The sequence below is a fragment of the Mus caroli genome, chromosome 2, assembly GCF_900094665.2.
Source record: "Mus caroli chromosome 2, CAROLI_EIJ_v1.1, whole genome shotgun sequence".
In the NCBI taxonomy this organism is placed as follows: domain Eukaryota; kingdom Metazoa; phylum Chordata; class Mammalia; order Rodentia; family Muridae; genus Mus; species Mus caroli.
In genome coordinates, this window is record NC_034571.1 from 47,674,906 (window position 1) to 47,682,282 (window position 7,377).

Here is a 7,377-nt window from a genome sequence, read left to right on the forward strand (position 1 = left end):
CCCAAGGAACTACTTCTAAACGGGTCCATACTCCCTTGTCTTATTTACTATCTTTTCTCCCCTACCTTTGGACGGTAGACTAGGGGGAGGGGTCAAAGCGCTTGATAAGTCTCATTAAAAGTAGGTTTTAAAAATATCAAAGCCTATACCCCAGCTTTAGAGGACAGTAGAGATCGTCTTTGGACTTAACTCCAGTTCAAGTGTAAGGAAGTGGGAAGGTAGCTGCTTTATTCCGTGTGTAGGGGAGAGTTCTGCAGGAATTGGAAGCAAAGATTCATCCATGGCTTAATAGTTAGCATTTCCCACAGCAGCAGTGTTCTAGACTCCTCTGTCCCCTGTAGCAACCACTGCACTGGTTGAAGCCATCTAGGGGAAAAGACTTGGGTAGAGAGATACATCTAGAGACCAGTCATTCTCTGGATGCAGTCTAATCAGACAGAAGTCTTTTCCCAATAGTCAGCTTCAGAGTCTCCACAGAAGAGAGGCTTTCCATGAACCATCTCTGCAAAGATACAGCTGACACAGCACTACAATGGCACGCTGCCAGAGTGCAACACCACATGTGTAAGGGCCATCTGGTAGCTATAGATTCTGGCTAGGCCAAAGTTGGCCAACTTGACAGTCCCACTGATTCCTACAAGAAGTTTCTCTGGGTTGGGTTCAGGTCTCAGTAAATGATGAAATTCATATGCCAGATATACACATCCGATCCATGATGGTCTCAAACAGTGCCTTGTCTAGATATGTCCTTAGGTTCTGGTTCCTATGCACAAACACTGAGGTCACCTTGATATGATAGTTAAATTGAAGTGGCACAGACCTCTATCAGCTGGATAACACTGGGACACTCAGAAACCTCCAGGCTCCAGAATTAAGCTACTGAATGAGCTATGCTGATAGGAAGGACTCCTCCTCCTCCTCCTCTTCCTCCTCCTCCTCCTTTATTGAGGAATGCCACAATCATGATGGGCACAAAGTAGCCTAGGGAGTCATAATCCTTATTAATCATAATAATTTTCAACTGCCCCATAGGCATCAATAACAACTTCATCTACTGGTTCATATTGAGGGGTATATAGCCATTATTGGATCAGGGAATACCTTTGTAACTGGCCAAGAGATGTGGGATAGAGGGTAACATGTGGCTTGATCCTGATATGATCATAGACACAGGCTGCTAGAACAGTCTCTTTGCCTGGAATCTCACCATATGACCAGCCATCAAAGGGGCAGCCAAACCTAGAGGGAATTTTTTTTTTAAATTAAGCTTAACATTTTTTTTAAACATTCTGTGATCCAGGAAAGTACATTGTTCATGATCGGTAAGTGTGACCTACCATTGTTCTTGTTTGTATATGTGTGCTTGTGTATAAGCATACCTGCATGCCAGGATGAGTTGCAGGAGTCAGTGTTCTCCCTCCACCAAGTGACTTCTGGGGATCAAGGTCAGGTGGTCAGGCTTGGTGGGTGTATACCTGTACTCATTGGGACATCTTGCCGGTTCCGCATTTTGTAAATAATGTATATTTACTTCCACCCACTGTAACTCAGATGAAACTACTCCAAGACAGCATCTCTCCTAGAGTCATTGTACAGCCTAAGGAAGGAACAATTTCAAAGCCAGAGAGACATGGCTATAACCCAACACCTCATCTCTACCATGATCTGTTCCTCCAAAGGCTGCCTGAGTGGCCAGGTCATTGTCTTGTATTACTGTGCTGTCTCCACTACCTAACTCACCTATAGTATTCTCCTCCATTTTCAAAACCATCCTCCATCTAAATACGTCCTACACATCACACCCAAGCCAACCCACACTGTTCTGTATTCCACATGACTACGGCTTCTGATTGTGGCCTCAAAATTGGCAGTGTTTGGGTGGGGGTGTTTGTTTTGAGACAGCGTCTCTCTTCATAGCTCAGGCTGACCTTAAACCCTTGCCTGGGCCTCTCTGAGTTCTAAGATTACAGATATGGACCACCAGGACCATGCAGCACCTGATCTCTAACAATCTTCTAATTGACTCTGGTACATGCCCAGGCTCAATGGTAACTTATTGGGAAGTTATTTCTCTCTGTTCACAATCTGACTGCAAAACTTGCCATATTCATACAGGCAACTGTTATTGGCAGATTTGGCAAAAACCTAGCACTACTTCGATCTAGAACTTTCTCACACCACCTCTTTTCTTGCTTCTCCTTCCTTCTTCTTCATCTCTCTTCCTCCTCCTTCTATTCACAATTTTTATTCTATTCACAATCAGACCAATCAGTATCTCTCACCTGAATTACCAATGTGACTCCCCAGTTGGGGTCTCTGAATCCAGGCCTCCTGTCTATTCCCATCTATCAGCTGCAAGAATTCTCTACCTAAAATGCAAATTGGGTCCCTCTAGTGCTTCTCAAAGTACTTGGAACATCTGTGTTAAAAGCCAGTCTGGTGCCTCTCAAAAAAGCAACAGGCATGTGCAGAGCAACCTTCTAAGGCAGCATCAAGCCTTTAAGGGATCAAAGCCCAGAGCAATTTGGGGTGTCTCATGAAGAGAGAATGAAGGAGAACTGGCCTCTTTCCTGGGATCTGTCAGGCCACCTGGTTTCTAACCCCTGCTAGCTACTATCCTAGCTTAAAAATGTATTAGGCTTCTAAACTCTTAGAGATATATTGCTATTGTCTGAGTGTTATCTGTTCCCCCAAATTGATAGCTCGGAATCTGGTTCCCTGTGAGATTATTTGAGATGGAGCCTTTGGGAAGTTGTGGTCCTCTCATGTCGGATAGTGCACTTACAGGAGAGGCTTGAGAGTAAGTTACACCTCAAAGATGGCCCTCTATTAGCCAGAAATGGACCTTCACTGGATACCAAATGTGCTGGCATCTTGGTGTTAGACAGCCAGCCTCCAAAACTATGAAAAATAAAATTGTTTACAAGCTGCTCAGTCTGTGATTTTTTTTTATTTTTATTTTTATGGCAGGCCAAAAGATCCAAGACAGAATCATAGTGGTCAAAAGTCTTATGCCTAGGGTCAGATCCCCTACCTGTCTGGGGTATTTTAGTTACTTTTCTATTGTTGGAATAAAACACCATGACCAAGGCAATTTATAAAAGAGAGCCTTTAACCTAGGGCTTACAGCTTCAGAGGTTTACGACCTCCAGAGCCTGGAGCATGGCAATAGAAAGGCAGGCACAGGGCAGGAGCTTACATCTTGAGGCACAGCAGAGACGCTGAGAGAGCTAATTGGGAATGGTGTGGGATCCTGAAACCTCAATGCTCAACCCTCCAGTGACACCTTCTCCAACAAGGCCACACCTCCTAATACTTCACAAACAGTTTCAACAACTGGTGACCAAGTATTTAAATATATGAGCATTTAGGAGTCATTTTTATTCAAACCACCATGGGGGTGATCTGGCTCATCAGAGATGCCAAATTGGGTAAGTCTGCCAGCTTTGTGCTTTGGATTCCAACCTTAGGAGGATAGTTGTACCTGCCCCATAGGATGCCCAGGGACTGTTTCTGTTCTCATTTCCCTCTGTCACACGTGGAGAATAGAGCATGGCAGCCATTACAGTGACAGAGCATTCACGACAGTCAGAAGAGTCATGCCGGCCTAGTGCCCTCTAGATTCATGAGACAAGAGCACACAGGCTTAAGGCCTGACCGTGGAGCTCACAACTGTAAATAGCAGCCGCCTTTGGCTGTCCAGTAGCATGCCCACCCTCTGACAAAGAGCAAGCAGGACACAGAGGAGAGAAGACAGAGGGCAGGAGGATGCTTGATGAGCCAGGAGTAGGAGAACAAAGCTAGGGAGAGGGCAGTGGGGGTTATCTCAGCAGGTAGAGGAAGAGAACCAGATCATTGCATTGTAAGTGGCTTCCTTCCAAGCCAGGGCAGGGCCCACCTCCAAGGCATAAAGAACCTTAAGGGTATGTGTCCAAAGCTATGACTAATGAGGCACACAGTGGCTGACAAACATAAACCAAGGGGAATCAAATTACCATTCATTTGAAGTTCAAAACTCAGATCCCACTATTGAAAGTGCACTATCAATCATGGTTCAGTTGCCTTTGTGAATCACATACTTGTATTACGCTGTTCTTGTGTTACAAGTTACTTTGCTTGCTTAAGCCCTTAAAGTATTTCATTGGTGCTTTATACTCTTAATCCTGTAGGAACAGTGTTAAAATACATTTTTTTTTTGAGTAAGTCTATTTATTTACAGCTTGGCATTACACAGTTCAGGCTGGCTTCGAACCCTTGATCCTCTTGCCTCACTTCTGAGTGCTGGAAATACAGTCATGAGCCACCACACTCAGAGAAGTTGGAGACCTTGAAAATGGAAGCAGAGCTAAAACAAGCCAAGAGCTGAGTCTCCCACAACTTGAGTGTTTCAAACTAGAGGTGGGGGGTGGGGGGATGGTCATGTGAAGAGGATGCCTTTAGGACTCTCCATGACCTTTAGCTGTCCCATGGAGACACAAACTCCAAACATGCCAGCAAACAGATATCCAACTCTATTCTCTCAGCCTGAGGCCCAGCAGCTGTGTAGGAGGCATGAGATCCAAGGGCCTGTGTTATATAGTTCCTGTTACCACCAGCTCTGGTGGAGTTCCTGGTACAGACCCACCCACAGCACTGCTCAGAGGCCAGCTCATCCTGGCCCATGTTCCCTTTGTGCTGGGCAGGCCAAGACTACAGAAACCGTCCAGCTGCCTCCCTGAACACCAGGAGCCCCCTTACAAGTCTGACGTTCCATTTTCTTCTATTTGCTGGCTGGAAAGATTTCTGCAGACACGATGATTTTTGTAATCTCAGGAAATAAAGTAGCACTTTTATTAAAATATTCTTAACACACACGAATGCATTCACATGCGCATGCGCAGGCACACAGTGAGGAGATAGCATCAATGCAAATGAGACCTGTGGTATATGCGTGTGTGTTTGTGTGTGTGTATACATATACATAAACATATACATATATATGCTAAGCATGTGCTAGAGATGTGGACATCTCAGCAAGTAGGCCTCTGCACACACACCAAAGCATTGCTCTAGAAAACATCTTTAGAATGCCAACTGTATGCTATGCAGGGCATGGTGAGGACTGGACAGAGTGACTTCTTGGCCTTCCATGCTTACATGCTATGGAGGAAGGATAACCAACATCTTAAGGGGAGTGAGAAACGATCTAGCAGCACCAGGGAGACTCAAGTGGGACTCAGCTATAGCACTGCTGGATAAAAGAATAGAGAGGGCTCAAGTCTGAGAGAGACTGTCCCAGAAAAGGGAACCCAAGGTAAGCATGTGTTTGACTTACTTAAATAAGAGAAAACAGGAGGAGCTGTGAGCAGCAGATGATGGAGACTAGCAGGAGGGTCAGGCTGCTTTTGGAAGGTTTTGAGTCAGAAAGTGTTAGAAACAGCGTGGTCTGCCTGGAGTCCCTCTGGGAGAGCAGCTACCTCAGACAAATGCTGTAAGAATTTTCAGGATGACCAAAGATCTCATTATTACCACACAGATCCAAGCCTCAGATAGTACATAATTAGGAAGAAAGCCCTCCCTCTGCCACAGCTCTCCTCCCTGTGCCCCACTGCCCCTCCTTTCTAGGCCTCCAGGAAAGGAGAGCTGTGGAGAGATGGTACAGTCCACACCACATCTCCTGCTTGGTATAAGTTCAGGTGGAGGGAAAGCTTATCCTCTTCCAATGGGTCCCAGCTCAGGAGCATAGCTAGGCGCAGCTGACGGTTAGCATTTGCCCTTCATGTTGGGGTCGTTGCTCCAGGCTTCTTGTCTTCCTGTCTTATCAATCAAAATATCACTTCTGTTATTTGTTGTTTGCCAGTGCAACTGGCCATCCCCTCCTGGAAATGACATGCCCGCTGCCTAAGCCACCCCAGCCACTGGCGGAGAAATTTGTGGGTAGTGATTTTGCTTTCTAACACTGTATTGAAAGAATGACTCTGAGTGGCTCACGTGATGATAGTTTTCTCGTTACCACTCACCAGCTTTGCAAATATTTTTGAAGTAAGTTGTGAGACAAATCCCAGGCATTGGCATTGCCTCTCTCTCTCTCCATCTCGCCTCCAGGGGAAGGAAAAGAGAGAGGACACACAGTTCTCTTCCTTCAATTCTGTGAATGAGAATGCTCAAGATGAACTGGAGTGTGTTCCTTCCCGTTCTTTTGTCACCAACTTGACGTGTTCTCTGGGGGACTTGCTATACCCATCTGCTCCTCTCCCCACCAGAGAGGGAAGCAGGCAGGAGAAGCACAGATATTAGTTTCCTGTTACCCACAGACTACCCCGAAATACAACTCTGAGAGCTAGAGTGAGGCTCACACTTCCAATGGATAGCATCTTTCTGCCCATCAGCCCAGTTCCTGCCCTTGAGGTTCTTCGTCCCAGTGACTGTGTCCCAATGCCCTTGACTGGCTTGCTGGGAGCTGTAGGCTGTGGGCATGCTCTCCAGCTGGCCTGGATGCTCTTCCGCTCACACTACTGCCCTTTGTGTGTCCTGGAGCTCTGCTCCAACCACACTGGCTTACCACACCATCTGTTTGTTGTCTTGCTTGGGCTCCCTTGGTGGTGCTCACCCATTCTGACCTTTCAGCCATGTATTTATATCTTGGTTTATGACCTGTCTCCCTCAGTGACACAGGAACCTGAAAGGGGGACCCTTGCTTCTTCTGGTGACACAGTTTCTGGAATGAGAAGGATACACAATAAACTAGAAGGGGAAAAATCAGAATCAAGTTTATAGTAGCCACTCACAGCTCTCTCTCTCTCTCTCTCTCTCTCTCTCTCTATATATATATATATATATATATATATATATATATATATATATGTCACCACACACACACACACACACATGAAATGAGGTTCAAGAAGTTGGAGTGGCTTTCCTAAGGCCTCAAAGTCAATGGGCAGAACTCAGGGCTGGAAGCCCAAAGATCCCGATGCTCTGGACCAGTGTTTACCATTAGCACTTCCATCCCCAGTTGCTTTGAGGGCTTGGATCACTCTCTTTCTCTTTCTCCTTTTCTACCAACATTGGCAAGATGGGAGAATCTGGACTAAATTAGACAAAGACTTTGATCATCAAAAAGACAAAAGCCCTAAGCACATTGCAAGGTGAACCAGCCAATCAAGAGCAATATTGACACCAGCCCCCTTTCTCCTAAATGCACTGCCCACAAGACTCCATGCCTCTCTTTGAGTGTCAGCACCACTGGGTGATGCCTCTGACATGCAGTGATTTGTCTCCCGCAGATTCAAAACAAGCTGCTTTGTTGCACCTCTTCAACTTTGAGTTAGAGTTGAGGGTTATGTGCTGGGAGAAGTGGTGGTGGGGCTTCCTTGGATAACATCTCACCTGCAT

The 7,377-nt window shown here is 45.9% G+C and overlaps 1 pseudogene; it reads right to left on the minus strand.

The window, feature by feature from the left end:
* Positions 1 to 227: 227 nt before the first annotated feature.
* Positions 228 to 7,377, minus strand: LOC110305937 (annotated as a pseudogene).